Genomic DNA, 20767 nt, shown 5'->3' with positions numbered 1-20767 from the left:
TCTCTCTCTCTCTCTCTCTCTCTCTCTCTCTCTCTCTCTCTCTCTCTTTCTCTCTTGCATGTTCTCTCTTCATCTGATTTACAAGATCACCAGAGGGTTCTCCTCACTACCATTCTACTCGTCCCTCAATAAATTAAATTGGGATGTAATGAAGGAAGAGGATGGACACAGGAGACTGCCTCCATCCCCTATTTTAAAGACTCCCTGAAGTTTCCATTACTGGTCATCTTCCTTCGTCACTATCCAAGGGATGAAAAAGAGAAGACTTATGGGAGATGTGATTGCTAGCTTAAATTATCTGAAAGGCATTCATGTAGAAGAAATATTACACTTATTCTGTGTAGCTTCAGAGGACAGAACTAGAACCAGTGAGTGTTGTTGTTATTCAATTGTGTCCGACTCAATGTGTCCCCATTGACTCAATCCATAGGGTTTTCTTTGCAAAGATACTGGAGTGGTTTGCCATTTCCTTCTCCAGTGTGTATCCCATTTTACAGATGAAGAACTGAGGCAAAATAGGAGTTAAGTGACTTGCCAAGAATCACACAAGCAGTAAGTGTCTGAGGCCAGATTTGAATTCAGATCTTCCTAACTCCAGGCCTGATGGTCTATCCACTGAACTACCTAGCTGCCCCATTGAACTATGAATAGAAATGTACAATGGAAAGAGTAGTGGAGTCAAAAGGCCTGGGTTCAAATTCCACTTTTGACAATTACTATCTATGTGATTTTTCTGCCAGGATGGACTGAAGGATTGCATGAGGCCTTTGTGGGGTCCAGAACTGGATGAATATGGATGTCAGTTTCTTTATCAGTAGAGGGAGGGGTTAGGTCTAGATGATCTCAAAGTAAGGTCTCTTTTGAACTGTAAAATCCCATGCTCCTGTCAGTTCTGGTAGAAGCCTAGGTTTAAGAAGAGGTAAGTGATACGAAGAAATACAGAAACTTCTACAGAAAGAGGAAAGAGGATGGGGAAAACTTAAGGCTAGACAGCAGTATTATTTGGTGCAAGATATGGAGCCCATAGGCCTAAGTAAAAGCTGAGGAAGGGGAGCAGTTCAGGAGGACTAATTGAGAGAAGCTGGAGAACAGGAGCTTCCCAGGAGAGAAAAATGAGTTCATGGAGATTTCTCTGGGGTCTCAGTTTCCTCATATGTAAAATGAACAGTTGAACTAAATGGCCTCTGAGATTTCTTTTAGCTCTCAATCTATGGTCCTATGATCTTATGTTATAAGGAAGCAAATTTCAGTTTAATATAAATAAGTGAAGACTTGCAAGTAGTCAGAGCTGTCCAGCGATGGAATTGGCTGTCTTGTGGGGTAGTGAACTCCCTGACACTGGAAGTATGCAAACAAAAACTGTTAAGAATTTTGTATATGGGCTTACTGGAAGTGAGATCAGACTAGATGGTCTTTAAGGCCTCTCCCACCTACAGGATTCTATATTTTGTACCCCAAAGACAGGACCCTTGGAACTGTAGTCTTTCCTTTGTGTTTCTCTCAAGTACTTCTCAGCTGAAGGAACTGGAGATGGTGTAGCCTAGAGAGAGAAATGGGGTCATGGTAGCTGTCTTCAAGTATTTAAAGGGATGTGATGGGAAAGGAGAACTAGACTTTGTCCGCTTGCTCCCAGAGGACAGAATTAGGGGCAATTAGTAGAAATGGCAGAGAGGCCAAATTTGGCTTGACATAAGGAAGAACTTTTAGATGACCAAAAAGGAGGTTCAATCGCATCAGGAAGGAATGAGTTCCCCATTATCAGACCTGTTCCTTGGGTCAAATGAGGATGTCCCTGAGCAGAGAACAGGTGACCTCTTGTTGGAGATGTAGAGAGAATTGCTATAAGGTACTAGTCGAACCAATTGACTTCTAACATCCCTTTCAACCTGGAGCCTGGGACCAGGTGTCTCTCCTCCTGAGAGTGTCTTTAGCCCAACACTTGCTCAGCAGGCTGTTTATAGTACTAAACCATTTCACTACAACAAGACAGGATCTTGGAGGGGACAGGTTCTCTACAGGTAGATAACGTACAGGTGCACAGTCTTTTTTCTTAAGCTGGCTTGATACCACTTAATTCAGTTAATCAGCCTCTTAACAAGCTGTTTCTCTGATTTTCTTTTCCCAGTTTCAAGCTTTATTTCCATACCCAGCACCAAGAGAAGTCTTCCCAGGTTCACTCAGGAAGGACTCAGCAAACATTTGTAGAATAGTACCTGCTATGGGTAAGGTCTTTCCTGTCTGAGTTCTCCAACAATAATAATAATAACAGTAATAAGCGTTTATATAATGCCTACTCTGTGCCAGGCACTGTGCTAAGCACTTTACAAATATTATCTCATTTGATCCTCACAACATCCTTGGGATGGAGGTATAATTATTTTCCCCATTTTAGAACTGAGGTATATATGCCTATACTGTTGTTGTTATTGAAAAACTCTGGTGGCTTCCTACCCATGAAAGTCTCCATGCACTCATTTCTGTCTCCTGGGCACCTCCTGCTCTCCAGCTTCTCCCAATTAGTCGTCATGAACTGCTCTCAAGGCTTTAACTTAGGTCTCTGGGCTCCATCCTGCACCAAATTATACTCCGGCTTAGCTCTGAGTTTTCTTCTTCCCTCTTTCTCTATAAGTTCCTATATTTCTGCATAGCACTTAACCTCTCTCTGAAGCAAAACATTTAAGCTCCTACTGGCATTTAGAGGAGCAGGAGATTTTGGAATTCAAAGAGACTTCAGAGATCATCTAGATCCATCCCCTTCCTTACTCAGCAGGAAACTGAAGTCCCTACTTGGCCAGTTCTGGACCCCACAAAGACCTTGTTCAATTTTTTCAGTCCATCCTGGCCTAGTACACATATTTGTTTTTCTAAAGCTGAATTTATATGAGCATTATTCATGCCTCTTCATATATATAATATATACCCATATACACATAAATATACATTTATAAGAATATAGCATAATATATAGGAATATAGCATAAATTTATAATATCAATAAATATATACAATGAACTACATGTGAATAAACCTATACATATACCTATACATATACATAGATATTGATGCGATAGATATAGGTATAAAGATAGAGACAGAGATTGAGGTAGAGATAAAGATAGAAATACATACAGGCTGAGTTGGAGGATAAGTTTCTCCATATAAGGAGTCTGTCCTCAATATTTTTTGGACAAGCAGGTTAGGTCCCAGGTCCAACTGTTCTCAGCTTTCAGCAGCATATCTTGAGGTTCTCACACACCTGGGAAGGGGAAGGAGTGAAGAGAAACTAGGGAAGGGGTTCCATCCTGCAGGAGGTAGAGATTGCCCCACAGAGATAAGGCTGGCCTTTCAATTGTGTAGTACAGAGCTCACAGAGTCACAGAACTGGAAGGGAAATTGGAGGTCCCCTGGTTCAATCCCCTCTTTTTACACATGAGAAAACTGAAGCCCATTCTCAAGGTCACACAAGGAATTCATGGCAGACCTGGGACACAAAAAGGAGACAAGCTCTAAAGAGAAAGGGGATGGGCATTTATTAAGCACTTCACAAATATGATCTCATTTGATCTCCACAACAATCTTGGGAGGTAAGTGTTATTATGATCTCCATTTTATGGTTGAGGAAACTGAGGCAGACAAAAGTTGAGTGACTTGCCCAGGAGTCAGACAGTCAATAAGTGTCTAAGGAAGGATTTGAAATCAAGTCTTCCTTACTGCAGACCCAGAGCTCTATCCATATACCATCTACCTGCCTCAATAGAGAGAAAGAACTGAAATCATTAAAAAAAGAGAGAGAGCAAAAGGGACTCAGAACAGATTCTCTTTTATCCTAGACACAGGGTCCCATTCCTTCTGGTAAGGTTGAGGGTCTCCGGGCCCACCCCATTTCTCTTCTACCTGCCCTGCCTGTCCATGTACAGGTTGCTAGTCCATCAAAGGAGAATCTGCAGGCCATAACAGAAGTGACCATTGTTTAGAAGAGCGTGGGGTGGCAGCGAGGTTGGAGAAGGGATATGAAGGGGAGAAGGCTCCTTCACAGGATCTAGATCTGCCCCAGAGCTCAGTCCCCTACCTCCAGATGATGAAAGCCTTGTCCTCCAGGATCTACAGAGGCATAGCTTCTACCTGCTGTCTGGCTCAGTGCTTAACCAAGTTGCTCTTTCTTACACATGACAGAACTCTCTTGATGTAATTTAATCCTGATTATCTATTGCTTTCCTCCATGCAAGTCTCCCATGAATGCCTCGTTGCTATCATAGTGTCAAGGTATCCCTAAGTTTTCAAGGACTGTGCTAGGTCCTACCAAGCTGGAAACACCCAGATTAAGTATTAGTCTAATAGAGGACTGGGGAGAGCACAGCACTGGCTGACATGGGGCAGTGATGGACAGTGCATCATTCAGAATCAGCCTCGCTAAGATTAGAGGGGCTCATCAGCAGAGGGTCAGCCACCAGAAGATGAATGTTTTCTGCCTTTGCAGTTCAGGAACATCTATTGAGGTATAGCAGGGTTCAGTCCAGATCAGTGGAGGTCATATTCACACAAAGAGGAACTGGGAATCAATTTACCTGTTTTTCAGTGTGATTGTGGGCAAGTCACTTTCTCTTTCTTAGTCTGTTTCCTCATCTGTCAAGTAAGGAAGTTGGACTAGATACTTTCTGAGGTCCTTCTAGCTTTAAAACTATGATTTCCTTTCTATTTCCTTTCCCTTCCCTTCCTCATTTTTATCTACCCTTCCCTTCCCCTGCCTTGCCTTCCCTCCCCTCCCTTTCTCTCTTCTCCTCTCTCCTCCTTTCCCTTCCTCTTTCTTTCCCTTTCCTTCCATTCCTTTCCCTTTTCTTCCCTTCTCTCCCCTTCATTCCCTTTTCCTTTCTCCCTCCCTTCTTCCTTTCTACCCTTTCTCCTTCATTCTTTCCTCCATCATTCCTTTCTTCCCCCACTTCCCTCATTCCTTCTATCCTACCCTTTCCTCTCTTTCTCCTTCTTTCCTTCTCTCCTTCCCTCTCTCCTTTCTTCCCTACCTCTCTCTCTTACTCCCACCTTCTCTCCCTCCCTGCCTGCCTTTTTGCTTTCCTTGTTCCCTACCAGACTGCCTACTGGCCTATAGTGAGCATGTAATGAACTTTGGGTCCTAGGCTAGGTGCTATACCGAGAGGTGTAAGCCATGGTACTTGCCCTAGAGGAATCTTGATAGAGGAAAAAGACCCTAAAAAATGAAAACGGTCCATAGTAATGCTTGAGTTAAATAACCCTGAAAGGGCTGTCATCAGGCAGCTATGAACAGATGCCTCTCCTTCGGCCTTTTCTGCTAAGGAAAATTCATAGTGTTATTTCCTTGGGATGCGGGATCCCTCGGGCCACTTTTTGACCCTCGTCCCCTTTCTCCCCAAGTCCAGCGCCCATGCCCAGGAGCCTTTTCCTCGGCTCTGAGACCGCTCTGCCCCTCTGCCCCTCTGCCCCGTCTTGTACTAGGAGGCTGGCTTTGAGGACTGGGATGGGACGAAGAGCAACCGTGGCTGATGATATTCTCCACTGCTGCTGATACCCTTCTTGGCGACCAAACAAAGAGCCACTTCCCCTGGTGAATTAGGGGAGTCGGATCGGGCCTCGTTAGCTGGTTACAGTGAGTGACGCTGATTGGTCGGCCTCCCTCTGAGAGGCGCTCGCCGCTCCGCCGGCAGAGTCCCCTGCCCGGGTGGCGGAGGAGCTGGAAGATATATAGCAGTTATACATCAATGTGCACCTCGAGGTACAGGCGCACGTATTACCCTAGCACATGTCACCTAGAGGCCCAGCTGCGGAGGCCCAGGAAGGGGGCTGGCACCTGGGGGCTTTAACAGAGGCACAGAGAGCAGAGGCCTCGTTGTCATGCCTGGGTTTTTGCAGATAGGGAGGTGTGCGGGATGGGGGAAGGGGAGCAGTTACAAGACCTTCCTTCCGTGTTCGTGGGTGACCTCTGTGGCACGTGAGCGTGGGGGTCTGAGTGTTTGCCTGTGCGTGTCTGTGAAGAAAGCTGAGTAAAGAGAAAAAAGGCCCATGAGTTCTATTCCGATTCAACCTGTGTCTCAATTTTTCCTGCCTTTAAAGTGGGAGGGAACAGGGATACAGTTTAGCTGAATTCATTACCTTGAAAGGGGTAGAGAAATGTAACAGGGAGTTCTTCCCATCCTTCAGAATCTATGAGGTTCTATGACTATACCTCTTCGGCATCTCTTCTGTGTAATGATAGCATAATCAACAATGGGTATTTATTGACATACACCTTCTCTCATTTAAACCTCAGAACAACCCTATGAGGTAGGTAGAACAGTCCCCATTTTACAGATGAAGAAACTAAGGTTTAGAGAGGTTTGTCTGTGGTCTTTAAAGGCAGACTCCCAACCCACGTCTATGGGCCCTCAGAGATCACCCTCTTATTTTACAGATGAGGAAACAGACAGAGAAGGGAAGTCACTTGTGTAGGAAGTGTCAGCATTCCTAGTAGTAAATAGCAGAAATGAGATTCTTGCTGCCAGGCCTCTGACTCCAAATTTCATGTTCTTTGTACCATACTAACTCACTTCTCATCTCTGGGTCTCAGTCCTACCCTCTATAAAATGAGAAGGTGGTTTCTAAGGTTCCCTCCAACATAAAGGTTCTGTGATCTTAATTCTATCAATATAATCCAACTCTTTCATTTTACAGATTAGGAAACGGACCCTGAGGGGGAAACTGATTTGCTCAAGGTCATATGAGTAGTTAAAAATCCAGTTATTTTCATTTGCCCTGAGTAAACGAGCGAGGGAAGGAAGCTATCTGTTAAACTTGTTCATACTAAGGTGTGAGTAACTAATGTAATTGTATTTTAAGTCAGAGAGCATCATCTTTAACTCAAAGGAATAAATCTCTAATAGAGAAATTTCAGGTGCTATGGCATCTAGGAAAAGAAGGAGTTTTTTGTTTGTTTTTGGAGGGAGCAAGGAAGCCATGCCAGCACCCCTCAAACTACAGGCCACTGTTGACCAGACTATACCTTTATCAGTTAATGCACACATACACCTTGTCTCTGCCATTAATTTGTACATAACCTTGGGTAAGTCACTCTACCCAGAAACTTGGTTGTCCTGCCTGTAAAATGAGAGAGCTGGAGTTGGTTCAATTCAATTCTATGGACATTTGGACATTTCTTTATTAAGCCCCTACTATGTGTAAAGCCTGTTAGCTGATGTCAAAGGTCATTGACGCTGGAGGATTCCACCTCACACATCCCAACAGACACATATGCATAGATATACCTCCCATCAGACTTATTACACCATGGCACATTCCCTCGGTTGTGGGCTCACCATTCACAATGTACCCACATGCACTCATACACTGCTTCCCCAAAGCACAGTCACATATGTGTGTATACACACACATGCCTACACTTACACACACACACACACACACTACCACCACCACCACCACCACCACCAGCATACCCTATCATCCATTTCTCACTCAATGCACACCTGAACCCCGCAAACTCACACTCTCGCACGCGCGAGCACACACACAAATACGCACACAAAATCTGCAGCACACCAACTGTTTGGGGAGGGAGGGGGGCGGGGAGTGGTGATGGTGGCAGGGAGGAAGAAGCCCATAGATTCATTTGAGAGAGAAGGAGAGAGGGGAGGGGTGGGGGGAGAGAAGAGGAGAGAATGACAGACTGCAATCCCCCTTGAGTGCCGATCCTCATGAATATTAATAAGGTGGTAATTAAAATGCAGGGACACAGCAGGATGGATACAGGCACTGCCTTTGGAGCACTGGGAACGGGAGAGAGCGTCTTTGCAGGCAGGTTTTGATTCCGTTCTCTGATGAAAAGGAGAAAACGGAGCCTTCAACTTTAATCAGTTTAGGGGTTTTTTTTTTTTGACAGGACATATCTTTAATTGCGATAGTCCTGCTACCCTGAAACCCAGTTGAATCCTTTCCTGTCCCTTGTCCAGCTGCCGATAATGAGTTCCAGCCCCAGCATCCTTCCTCCCCTTGCCCTGTCCCTCCCAGGCATGGTTTCCTTTTTATTTTCCCTGCCGATGAGTAGGTTTGCCAAATTTCACCTCTCAGCCTGTGGTCACCAGCAGGGCCTGCCTTTCTGGGAAACGGGAGCACTTTCCAGGACACTGGGTGCCCTTGCTAACCCACCATTCTCTTTCCTGCCCTCTCTCCAATGTCATTTTCAACCAAACTTTGCATTTTTGAGGATGCTGACTCTAGGTGGCAGTCACCTGCCCTTCACCCCTCCCCTTGCTCACCCACAAGTCTTTATTATTTAAGTATGGGATCCACTACTGCCCAGTTTGGTATGATGAATTTCAGGCTCTCAGACCCTATGGCATAATATTCCCAGCCCACCTGGGGCTTGGAGCTGGACAAAACATGGAGCAAAAGCCACATTCTTCCCAGTGGGTTTGAGGTCTAAAGTAGGCTAGCAGATGGACAAAGCCCCTTCAGCATGAGAAAGGGGCAGGTAGTATATTCTGGGGTGGGAGAAGGGGGGAGGGAAGTTTCATGGCTTTCTGAGTACCCCCGAGGGGTCCAGCTGGTCAGCTCCAGGGATGCCAGGCCACACTCCAGCTTGCTCAAACCGGCCAGGTCACAGCTGACACAACAGAGAGCAGAGCTACTCCTGCTCTCTGTCTCCCCTCCCTACCCCAAAGATTTTGGGTGTCAGGGGGAGGCACCCTCTCCAAACCAATTCAAGACCCTATTAGTAGACTAGTATTAAGAGCTGGGGAAAAAATCTAGGCATGGAAAATCATTAGAAAGCTTCAACCTGCTCCCACTGCTAGGCCTGCATTTCTTAACCTGAGCTCCTTGAACTTTTAAAAAATATTTTGATAACCATTTCAGTCTAGATTTTACCACACTGCTAAGGGTTCCACAGCACAAAAAAACCCCCAAACAAAAACCCCAAAACTCCTATACGAAGCTTATGTTGATGAAGATCAGAGAAACAGAGAGAGAATTTGACATAGATCAGAAACCAAGACATGCAGCACTTAACTGTATACTAACCTTGGCAGTTTGGTGTCATGTATGTGTAGGCTTGTCTCCCTATCCGATTATGAGTATGTTGAGGACAGAGACCAGGTCTCATACTTTATGCACAAAGTGGATGGAATCTTGCTGAATTGAATTAAATCTAGGAGAACTTTTGGATCTGTGCCATTTTCCTTCCATCTTTCATGACTTGGTATTTCAGAGTCTGCTTCTGAATCCTGCCATGGTCTTCTGTGTACCCTGTTGTCTGTGTATTGATGGCAAAAATCCAGATTTCTTTCTCCATGTCCCTGTGCTCCATTTTGGGTGGCCAGCGTTAGGGGGATGGTGGCTGTCTAGGTCACAGAATCTTAGATTGGAAGAAACCTCAGAGTTCTTCCAAATCAAGTCATCAGATCTGAAAAGGGGCACTCCAGATTTTTAAAAACAATTCTCCTGAACAGTGATACCCTAGATTTTGGAATCTTTCTTCTCTTCAGACACTTCCTGAGAACCTACTTTCTCTGTGTCAGACACTGGGCTCACATTCATGATGTAAAAAGGAGAGAATACAGGTCTTGGAGTCAGAAATATCTAGGTTCAAATCCAGCCTCAAATGCTTACTAGGTAGGTATGATCTTCGTCAAGGCAAATAATCTCTCTGAGCCTCAGTTTCCTCCTCTGCAAAATGGGGATGATAGTACTGCTAACCTCTCATGGTCACTATGAGGATAAAATGAAATAATATACATGAAGCATTTTAAACCTTAAAGTGCTATAGAAATATAAGCCATTAACATCATCATCATTGTCATTGGTATCATCAGAGATACAAAAAGATTTAAGAGATAGTCTCTTTCCTCAAGGAGCATAGTCTGATGGAGAAGACAGAACAAATGCACAAAGAGAGTTTGTGCGAAGTGGCAAATAGCACAGATAGAAAGCACCACAAAGTTCAGATGTGGGTGAGACTCCCCACCATAGGCTGGGAAGGTTACAATGAGTTGACTCTTTTTGTTTTGTATCCAAAAGGGAATTTAGGATCTTAGAGTTAGAAGAAATCTAAGGCATCATCTAATCCAACCTTTTCATTTTACAAATGGGGAAACTGAGGCCCAGGAAGTGGTATATGGGGAAGAACACTGGTGTTAGTTCTGGCTTTGAATCACAGCTCTGCTCCATAAGCTCTGCATGACATTGAGCAAGTCATTCCCCACCCCCACCCCACCCCTTTCAGGTCTCAGTTTCCAAATATATAAAATAGAGGGATTGGACTACGTGATCTTTAAGTTCCCTTTTAGGTCCAAATACTATCCTCCTATAAGTGACTGCCCATCAAGTTAGTGGCAGACCTTGCACTTGAATCCACCTCCTGAATCCCAAGCCCAGTATTCTTTTTCCTCTCAAACTGCACAGTGAAGGGGCAACAGACTAGGTCTCATTTCAGGGACTGCTTTTCAAATTGCAATCAGCTGTAATGGTGCTCTGAGCCCCAGCAAAGCCTGCTCTGCTTGGCTCCTATGCCCAGCAAACCGTTTGTGTTTGCCATGTGTGCCAACTGAGCATGCTCTGAAGAAGCCTAGAGGGAACAGAGTGGCTGCCAGCCAAGGCCATGGTCTGCCATCCTGCTTTCAGCCGCTCCCGTTCCCCAAGCCCCAACTTTCCCTCCTCCCAGAGAACACAGAGCCTTTTGCAAAGACAGAGAGGCTATAGTGATGACAATGAATAAAAGAAATAATAATAAAAATAACAAAGCTTAGTAACCAGGAGGTAAAGTCTAGTCTCAGCTGTGCCCCTCACCAGCTGTGTAATCTTGGATAGGTCACTTTCTTTTCCTCCAACCTCAGCATCCTCAGCTACAAAGTCAGTACGTAGAACTCGAAAGTCCCCTTCTGGCCCATGATTCTCTGTTCTCTCCGCCAGTTCCTGCATCTTCACTTATGGGGAAATGCAGCAACCTAGGAGGATGCCTTACACATAGTCAGGGCTCAATGAAGGCTGAAGGAAGTACCCTCGTGGAGGAGGTCATAGCTCTACCAACATATTAAAGGATCAGATGAATTAATTCATTAGATACAACATCCCTTTTTAAACCTTTACACACAGAACCTTATTTACTCTCGTTCTTTTACTATGGGAATAGTGAGGATGGCATTATCCTCCTCTCCTAGGTGGGGAAATTATTATTATTCTCATTATTATTATTATTTGGCGTACAGAGGTATAAGACACAGCGTTTTCCTTCAAGAAACTTACAATGTAGTGACAGAGATAGAGCACATGCATAAAGTCATCTCTGAAGATGTAAGAGAATCCATGCTAAGGGCCAAATGGTACAGTAGTAAATACTACTGGAGGTCACAGGAGGGAAAGTCCTGTAAACTGGGAAAGTTGTAACACTTAGCTGATTAGTTTTGGATCAAGATGTAAATATAGAATCTTAGAGCAGAAAAATAGCTGGATGGTCCAATGGATAGGGCTCCAGGCTCCAGTCAGGAAGACATGCGTTCAAATCCAGCTTTAGACCCTTACTAGTTGTGTGACCCTGGGCAAGTCACTTAGGCCTGTTTGCCTCAGTTTCCTCACCTGTAAAATAGGCATAATAATAGCACCTAACTCCCAGAGTTGTTAGAATCAAATGAGATAATAATTGTAACGTGATTAGCACAGTGCCTGGCACATAGCAAGTGCCATTAGCCATTATTATAATGTGTTGTGTTATGTGCTAAATGTTAGCTATGTTAGCCCAGTGCTATGTTAGCTACATGTTAGCCAACATCATCATCATCATTATTTACCAGAATTCATTAAGTATCTACTACATGCTAGGCACTGTGCCAAGCACTGGGAATAGAGTAAAAAGGCAAAAACGTGGTCCCTACTCTAGAGGAGCTCATGATGTAATAAAAGGAACCTTCAAAGTCTTCTAATCCAAAACCTTCATTTTACATCAAATGGGGAAACCAGTGCCCAGGGTTGTACATTGGGAAGAGTCATGGTGATACATTAGTCAGGTGTTGTGGTCTTCTCATTCGTGGCCAAGTGGTGCAGATGAAGAAGATCCCGAATTACTCTTAGGCCTAAGGAGGCAATGAGGTATTGTGAGAATCACATTGAACTAAGAGAATGAGGAGGCCTGGTCAAACTCACTGGCCTCTCACTGGAGTGACCTTGGACAAATCACTTCCTGTCTTGGGGCTTCAGTTCCCTTATCTGTCCAGTGAGGGTACTGGGAGGGAATCTCCAAGATCCTTTCCAGCTCCAAGTTTCTGTGGTCTATGATCTCTACCCCTTGGGGCCTATCAGTTTATAAACACACTGTTCTGTATTCAAGAATGGACTCATTCAAAGCTGCCTCCTGAGTCAATGTCCTATCCAAGAATAGAACCCAGGGGGTCCAACTCCCACACCTGTTCCCTAACCACAAACCCACACTTCCTCTGTTGCGTTTTCCTAAAGGGTGTGCTCTTTCCTCTGTCCTAGGATCATTTCTTTCCAGGAGAGCCAATCTTTCCATGGTAGATTTTATTCTCCAACTCCCGAGTCCCTAGCATTGTAAGGTCTCTCCTAATCTCAAGCAAGTATCCTTTCTGGCTTTGGGTTTTTCTCCCTTTCACCTGGTATTCTTCAAGAACAAAATGTTGGTCAACCCTACTATTTGGTGTTTGTGGTATAGAAGGACGGCAGGGGTAAAAGAGAGCCCCTAGATTGGTCTAGGTCCTGGGCTGTAGATGGCAATGTGTCTTGGAGGGAATGAACAAGACCACTTCTTCAAAGGACAGGTCTCTGGGGGGGGGGGGAAGAGAAGATCTCAGATCAGATGTCAACAGAGCCTAAGGGACAGCTGTCCTGCTTGGGGGTGTAGTATGCTTTCCTGAAGATAGAGGGGGAAATGGCACTAAACAGGTCTGACACCAGAGGAAAAAGAAAAATGCTCTTTTAGAATAAATGTAGGAAGGTACTTGAGTGTATTTAGAAGGGGGGAAAGGAGGAGGGGAGGGAAGAGGAGAGGAAGGAGAAAAGAGGAAAGGAGAGAAGTAAGGAAAGGCAGAAATGTATGTAGACAGGTATGTGTCTGTTTATGTGTGTGTGCGCTTGTCCACTTCTGAATCAGAGGTCCATTTACAGATGTATCAGGAAGGGAACGTAAATTGTAGGCAAAGGAATCAGAAGACCCCATTCCAGTTTTGCCACTAATTAGCTGTGGAATCCTAGGAAAAATGCTTAGCTACTCTGGTCTTTGTTTTTTTCATCTGTAAAATAGGGATAATGGTTAGGAAGGTGAAGTGAGGTAATTCTTTGGAAACATTAAAAAGAGACTTAGTAAAGTAAGATGGTATCACTGTCATCCTATTACTGTGCTGAGTTTGTGGATGAGATAACTTTCAACGAGTGAATCCCCTCTGCCCCAGTTTGGACACCATCCACTTGAAAGACTAATTCTTCCAATATTTTTGTTTTTGTTTTGCATCATAAAGACACTTATCAGCACTTCTCCTCTAACCAGGCACCCCCCCCCACACACACACATACACACACACACTCACACACACTCACACACACATACCCTCACTCTGCTCCCTCCTTCTTCTTCATCCAAGGCCTAGAATAGTCTTGAAATGAGTGATGGTCCAGAATGGCCAAAGTTGCCTTTAAAGAGATGGCCCTGGAAATTAGGACACAGGAAAGAATGTAGGACTGATGAGTTCCAGAGCAGCCACTGTTTCACTAGATGACTCAGGACTAATCTGCTTCCTGCTCTTAGCCTCAATTTCCCCCTCTACAAAATGATAGGACAGTATTGAAAACCTAGATAAAATAGTGAAGGTATTGTTAGTGTTCAACATCAGAGTGATGTGGTAGAATGAGGAGACAATTTAGAGACACTTGGCCTGCATTTGAAGTCTATCTTTGGTGCTTGTAGTCTATTTAATCCTGGGCCAAGTCTCCAACTTTATCAGCCTCTGTGTCCTCATCTACGAAATAAGGGGAGCAGAGTAGATCATCTCCAAGGTTCCTTCTAGCTCTGTATTTTATGATCCCATGGTCTTCCCAAAATAACAATAACAATGGACATTGACACAGGCCATCCCAAAAGACTGAGTGCAGGTGTAAGCCATTAAAACTAAGACTGTACAGCACTTGAAAACTTGAAAAACACTTTTCAAGCATTTCAATTTAGTATCACATCAACCCTGTGAGAAAGATACTACAGGTATTATTGGTACCCCTCATTGTACAGATAAAGAAATTGAGGCTTAGGGAGGTTATATAATTTACTCATGCTCATAGACATTAAATAATTTATCTGTGGCCATACAGGTACTCAGTATTAAAGTCTTGAAGTGAGTGATGGTCCAGAATGGCCAAAGTTGACTTTAAAGAGGTGGCCCTGGAAATTAGGACACAGGAAAGTATGTAGGGCTGATGAGTTCCAAAGCAGCCACTGTCTCACTAGATGAATCAGGACTAATCCCCTTCAAAGACAGGATTTGAACCTGTCTTCTTGCTTACTCCAGGTCCAGCACTCTAACCATTACGCCATACTGCCTCCATGAGAATCAGTAAGTCTCTTTCAGATTGGCTCCCATTTACAGAATCATAATATCAGGTCAGTAATCATGTACTAAGTACCCACGATGTGCTAGACACCATGCTAAGCTTTAGGAATACAAAGAAAGGAAAAGTTAGTCCCTTCTCTCCAGGAGTTTACAGTGTAATGGGGGAGACAACATGTGAAAATAAGATAAAGACAGGAGAAAAATGGAGAAAATCTTAGAAGAAAAGCATTAGCATTAAGATCAGCTGATTGAATTTGAGTGCAAAGGGATGCTGAATGGGTGTGGGCTCCAATGAGACCCAACAGTTATGGAATACCACCAATATGACTTATACCCCAACTGTCCATCAAGGAACATAAATCCCAAAAGCGAAAATTACCTGGGAGGATGATAAAAGAGACTAGGAATGGGAAAAAGAGAAATGCTGAAAAAGTGGGGCAGGAAAAGGGAGAAACAGGAGTCAACCTTCTGGGTGACAGATAGCCATAGAGAAGGGCAGATGGCATTTCAGATGTTTTTCCTCTTCAAAAAAATTCATTTATATAAAAATTTTACTCCAGTTGTAGCTGCCCTGAATGTCCCATTCACAGAGCATCTAGCTTGAACTATCACATCCACATTTGGACGTCCAGGCATACTGTGTTCGGTTCATAGGATCAGAGACCTGGAGCTGGAAGGAACCTTAGAAACCATCTACTCTAATCCCCTTGTCCTATAGATGAGAAAACTGAGGCTCAGAAAGGTTGGCTCTCCCAAGGCCACACAAAGAGTGAGCGGCCAATCTAGGCACCTTACCCAAGTCCTTTGACTACAAATCCATTGCTTGGCACACTACACCACAGCTGCCTCTTCCATGGTCTTCGGTAACCCACGCACACATTCGTCTGCATGAGGTGGCGATGCTGGAGATTGGGTATGTGGCCGTCCTGATCTTTAGCTTTCCTTTTGTCAAATCCAGTGGGGACATATCCCTTACATCTGTTTACAAGCATATGCTGCTAGGATTAAATGTGTAAATGTGTAGTAAATGTGCAGTAAAGGGGTTGTTGAATGAACAGATGAATGTGGGGCTCCTGCTGACCCACTCTGAGTAGCAGTTCATACTCCCTTAGTTACATCTCCATTAATGATGGGTTTTCAATGAGCAAACCACATTATCTTATCCTATCCACTCCTCTGTGATGGGTGCAGACCCAGCAGCTACAGTCACACTCAATGAAATGAGGTAAAGAGGGCCTCATACTTATCCCAGGCCTCTTCTTTACACTTACCTCATTCTCCATTGTATCAGAGTTATTTCTACTCTTGTACTTTACCCCTGTTAGATTATAGGCAGTTTGAGGGTAGAGCCTATATAATATTTATTTTTGCACCAACCATAAGTAGTACGTACATAGTAGGTAGCTAATAATGTCTGGTAAATTGAATTAAATTGAGTTACCCCATTTAGGAGTGCCAAGGGTCCAACTATACATTCACCCCTTACCCTATTACATGCATTTTTATTTGTACCACACCTATTTCTGAGGCACTATTAATATCTGTGTATGACCTTGGAAGAGCATTATACATTTGTAGTATTCATTCATTAACTCACTCATTCAACAAGCACTGATGAAGTACATCCTATATGCAAGAGATGGTGTCCAACTAGAATAAAATTGAATGCTGAATAATTGTAATAACCAGTGTTAGCCCAAGGAGAAAAGGGAAAGAAGCATTACCATTCTTTGAGGAGAAAAGCAAGGGACTCAAGGATGTAATGCTGCATACAGTGTCACACTGGTCACCAGATTTCTCCATTATAAAGCGGGGTTCATTTGAGAGGCCATGTGGTTTTAACTGCACTAAGGACTTCTGGGTCATCCTGTATATCAAGATGCAAAATCAAAAGGTATCAATAAAACTCTTGGGGAAAAGATGTTGTGCCCAACTAACTTCAATTCAACATCATTATTAAGCACCTAGTATTTGCAAGGCACTGTGTTAGGTACTGGGGATGCAAAGACAAAATGAAATTTTTTCTGCCCTCAAAGAGCTTACATTCTACTAAGGGATATAACATGTGTGCCATACAAGGTAAATTAGAGAGAGAGAGAGACAGAGAGAACTAATATGTGGAGAAATCAAGGATAGCTTCACAAAATAGGTGGGACCTGAATGGAGCGTTGAAGGAAAACAAGGCTTGTTTGGGCTCTTGGCCTAGCTATGGAAAGCAGAGAGATTTAGTTTGGTTGTTCATTTGTTTGTTTTTTCCAACAATGATCATTTCCTGCTTGGCAACTAGGTGGCACAGTGGATAGAGCACTGGGCTTGGAGTCAGAAAGACCTGAGTTCAAATCTGGCCTCAGACACTTACTAGCTATGTGACCCTGGGCAAGTTACTTAACCCTGTTTGCCTCAGTTTCGTCATCTGTAAAATGAACTTGAGAAGAAAATGGCAAACCACTCCAGTATCTTGGCCAAGAAACCCCAAATGGGGTCAGGAAGAGTTGGACAGGACTGAAAAACAACTGAACAACAACTTCCTGGTCCATAGTGGGATTGAACCTATTACCTAAGGTTGAATCTTATTAGCATTGTTTTTCTTTACTTTGATACTAGGATCTCATCAGTGTGGATGTGGAATTCAATACCTGTATATCTTCACATCCTATGTAATTCTTGTCCATATTCATCAATAAAATGGCTATGGAGGATCTAACCAGTGTGCTGAAAACCATTCTCCAACACTTTTAGAATCTCAGGGGTACCAATGTACCACTTAGTCTGTTTATGTCTGGCCCCTCATTCTTTCACCTTGGCTAGCCCACTGTCTTTTCCAGTTATTAGTATTCTCAATAATGTCTTCTGCATCCTTCCTTGCATGCATGTCATCATTGATTACATTGCGATTAATCAGCCGGCATTTTAAGTACTTACTAGGTGCTAGGCACTGTGCTGGGCACTGGGCATATAGACAAAGAATGAAACAATCTACTGGAAAGAAGCTGACAGCATGCTTATGCCCATTGTTCTTTGGATTATTTGTAATTTTAATTCTTCTGGGATCATGATGTTCCATGATTCACAGACATATAGCATTGCTAGGAAACATTGTATTCATGGTTTATTAACTTATATATTCTTTTACACACCTGAACCTGCCTTCTCTTTGGTGTGATCTCTCTAATGTCCCATTTACTCCAAAATCCTCTTCCTTTCCCATCACCTGTTTTATTCCCTTCCCTATTGGCTTTACATAGACAACTGGATGTTGTCTTCCATCAGACCTCAGCTACAGAAAGTTTGATTTTTAATGAGCAGGAAGCAGGACCACTCAACACTGGATTTCCACTGTCATGGAAGAGCAGGGATTTAGTGACTCTGTCGACAAACTCACCCATCACCTTTCTGTTGGCATCTCTTCTAGGCTCTGTCTCCCCTGCATCTGCATCTTTAATAAGTTTTGCCAGGGTTCTACTGCCCATTGGCTCCATCCTTCAGTCTCTGCTCTGCGTGCCAGGTCTCTCTTTGTGCATATCCATCAGCCCAGTTTCCTTAGGAATGACGAATACACTGCGAGCATATTGGAGATGGAATTATCAAAAACTCGGCACAGGCCAGCCACTGACCATACATAATAAGTTTACTTTCTGGGTTAATTTGGTTACTCAGCCTTGGTACTTAGTGTTTCCAGTCTCCTTGGGCCAGATTTTTTTTATTATTTAAATGGCGATGCATTATAATACCAACAGTTAATCTGGTTAAAGGAAACCCATCCTTGCCCCCACCTCCTTCTTCTTGGAGGTCTGGGACCTTATAGTAGTCCTATTTTATTAGCGATGCCAAGTGAAGGGGGTAGAAAAATCCTTCTCTACCTTTGCTAACTGATTAGAATGTTTCCCAGGGAACACCAAAGCTGGGCCCCAACTTGAGATGTGGTGAAATCCTGTCTGACTAATGTCTTACAGCTGTAGAAGCAAGCCACTCAGGGCTCCCATCATGTGAGTCCTCAGATCTACTATCTGGTTCAGGCTGACATTTAAAAAAAAACCCCACAAAAAAAACAAAAAAACCAAGACCCAAGTAGTATTCTTTTGGTGAGGGTGCATTGGAAACTAGGATTGGAATGAAAAGAGGTATTAGGTTCCGTGGAGCTGCACATCCCTGGCTTCTCTGAGTTTTTTTCTTCCACCCCTCCCCGCTCCACCTGTAGGAAACAGAGGCAGAGAAAGAGTCAGACACAGAGAGATTTTCAATTTTCAACCAATGGTTCCCCAGGTTTTCTGTGGCACGGCCCCAACTGTGGTCCTCGTGTAGCAGGTTGGCTCTTGCCAGAAAATGCCAGCGAGTTGGCATTCACGAGGTGAGAAGATTAACTCAGATAGATGCTGCGTGAGGTGCAAAGGAGCAGAATATAGTTGGCATCCTAACTGCAGGGCACGTGACGCCCCAGAAAGGGTTAAATGGCTAGGAGCTGCATCCGCCCTTCAGGGGGTGATCGGCCAATGGGAATGTGTGGAGATGAGGTAATGCCTGCTAACTCAAGGGAGTAAGGGGAGGGGGTGGGAGGTGGAGCTTATAGGGAACCCGACCAAACTGGTTCTCTCTTTAGCTCGGCTCTCGCCAACCTGTGCTTGCCTTTGAACTTGGTGGCTTCTCCCACCCCCTGAGCCAAGCAGCTGCCAGCTATGGACTGCTGCACCCTTCTGGGAAAAGCCCCAGCCTCAGCGCAGTGGGTTGGGTGACCACGGAGTGTGACCTCTGCCTATGCATGGGAAAGTTGGTGTCGGGGAAGCATGTCTGCCAGACCATTAGCAGAGTTGGGACGGGGTTGCTTAGGTTATCCGGGGCCGATGGCAGATAGAAAATGAATCTCCAGATACCCCGCCCCACCCCATTTGCACCTTGCCCCCTATTCCCAGGACTTAACCTCGTGCCTTTTTGTCTTTCCTAGTTCCCCCTAAGGGGACTGAGAGCGCTTGAAAATGTTTTTAATAGGGCCCAGAAGAATCCTTGAACACATTTAAAAATCACCAAACCTTCCCCCAATCCTCCACCCTGGTTATCTCTTCAAACCCCGCTTCCTTCTCCTTCACTGCAGTTAACCCCACTGGACACACCATACCTTCACCAGAGCAGCCCCAGTAGAGGAGGGTCTGACTTCCTGTGACTTAAGACTTCTCACCCCCTACTGCTTTCCCATAGTCCTTAGGTGCATTCCGACCCTATTTATCAACATCTTATTGACTCCACCACTGCTGACACCAAACCCCAGGCACTCCCTAGGGTGGCTGAGTATTTGGCTCCATTGTTCCTGGAATTTGGGTGCTCGCTGAAGGGAATGAACTCAGATGACTTAACTCATGGGCAGAGGAGAGGGGCTTTCTGTATCACCCCAAAATGTGAAAGATTGGGTGTTAAACTCTATCGCTCCTCCCCAACTCTAGCATTTGGAGTTTCAGGGGGAGGGGCATTATTGAGGTCATCTGGTAGAATCCAGATGATGTCTTGCATGGGGAATAAAGCTTGACCTAGAGTCCATCCTCCACTCCCAGGAGTCTGCACCATCTCCATGTGAACTATTCAGTCTGCATTTCACCCTCCAGTGAGAGGGAGCCTCTTGGAAAGTCCTAGGGAAGAGGCTCTCTGACTTTTCCCAGGAGAAGGGGAGTAGGCTGGGAGGAGAGGGGGCTGTGGTTTCCTCCCACCCCATCCCTCTCTTTCAGCCATTCTGGGAAGGTCTCAGGCATCTCTCTTGTCAGCTGTGAAGTGGTTAAATTCCTTTCCAGCCGAGCTGGCAATCCAAGCCCAGGCATATTAGTCAGATCTCAGTGGGGGGGGGGGGATTGAAGAGGGGTGGGAGTGCGGAAGAGAGAGAAGAGAGGAGGGGCTGTAGTTGAGAACTGCAGAAAGCTATTCTCAGGGGCTCTGAAGTGTAGGGAGGGAGACTCAGCAGGAGCTGCTGCTTCCCAGAAACTTGATTATTTTTAACCCAGGAAGAAGAAAGGAAGGAGACAAGGGAGAGAGAGAGGAAGAGGGGTAGAGAGAGAAGGGAAGAAAGGCAGATAGAAGAGAGGGTATGTGGAGAAAGCAGCAGAAAGAGGAAAAAGAAAAATGAGTAGGAAAAGAAGAAATATAAGGGGCCTAAGGAAAAAATAGCAGAGAAAAAGAGAGAGAGAGAGAGAGAGAGAGAGAGAGAGAGAGAGAGAGAGAGA

General features: G+C 44.4%; 1 long non-coding RNA gene across 1 annotated transcript; it reads right to left on the bottom strand.

The window, feature by feature from the left end:
- Nucleotides 1–11922: 11922 nt before the first annotated feature.
- Nucleotides 11923–18209, bottom strand: LOC114048680. The gene is made up of 3 exons (XR_003569781.1): nt 17950–18209; nt 13574–13672; nt 11923–12086 (listed from the first exon to the last, which is right to left on the bottom strand). It is a non-coding gene; the product is annotated as an uncharacterized LOC114048680 (long non-coding RNA).
- Nucleotides 18210–20767: the final 2558 nt, after the last annotated feature.

The sequence above is a fragment of the Vombatus ursinus genome, unplaced genomic scaffold (assembly GCF_900497805.2).
Source record: "Vombatus ursinus unplaced genomic scaffold, bare-nosed wombat genome assembly UNPS02014793.1, whole genome shotgun sequence".
Classification (NCBI taxonomy): domain Eukaryota; kingdom Metazoa; phylum Chordata; class Mammalia; order Diprotodontia; family Vombatidae; genus Vombatus; species Vombatus ursinus.
The sequence above is the reverse complement of the archived record's forward strand: the minus strand, read 5'-3'. Positions and strand labels throughout refer to the sequence as shown.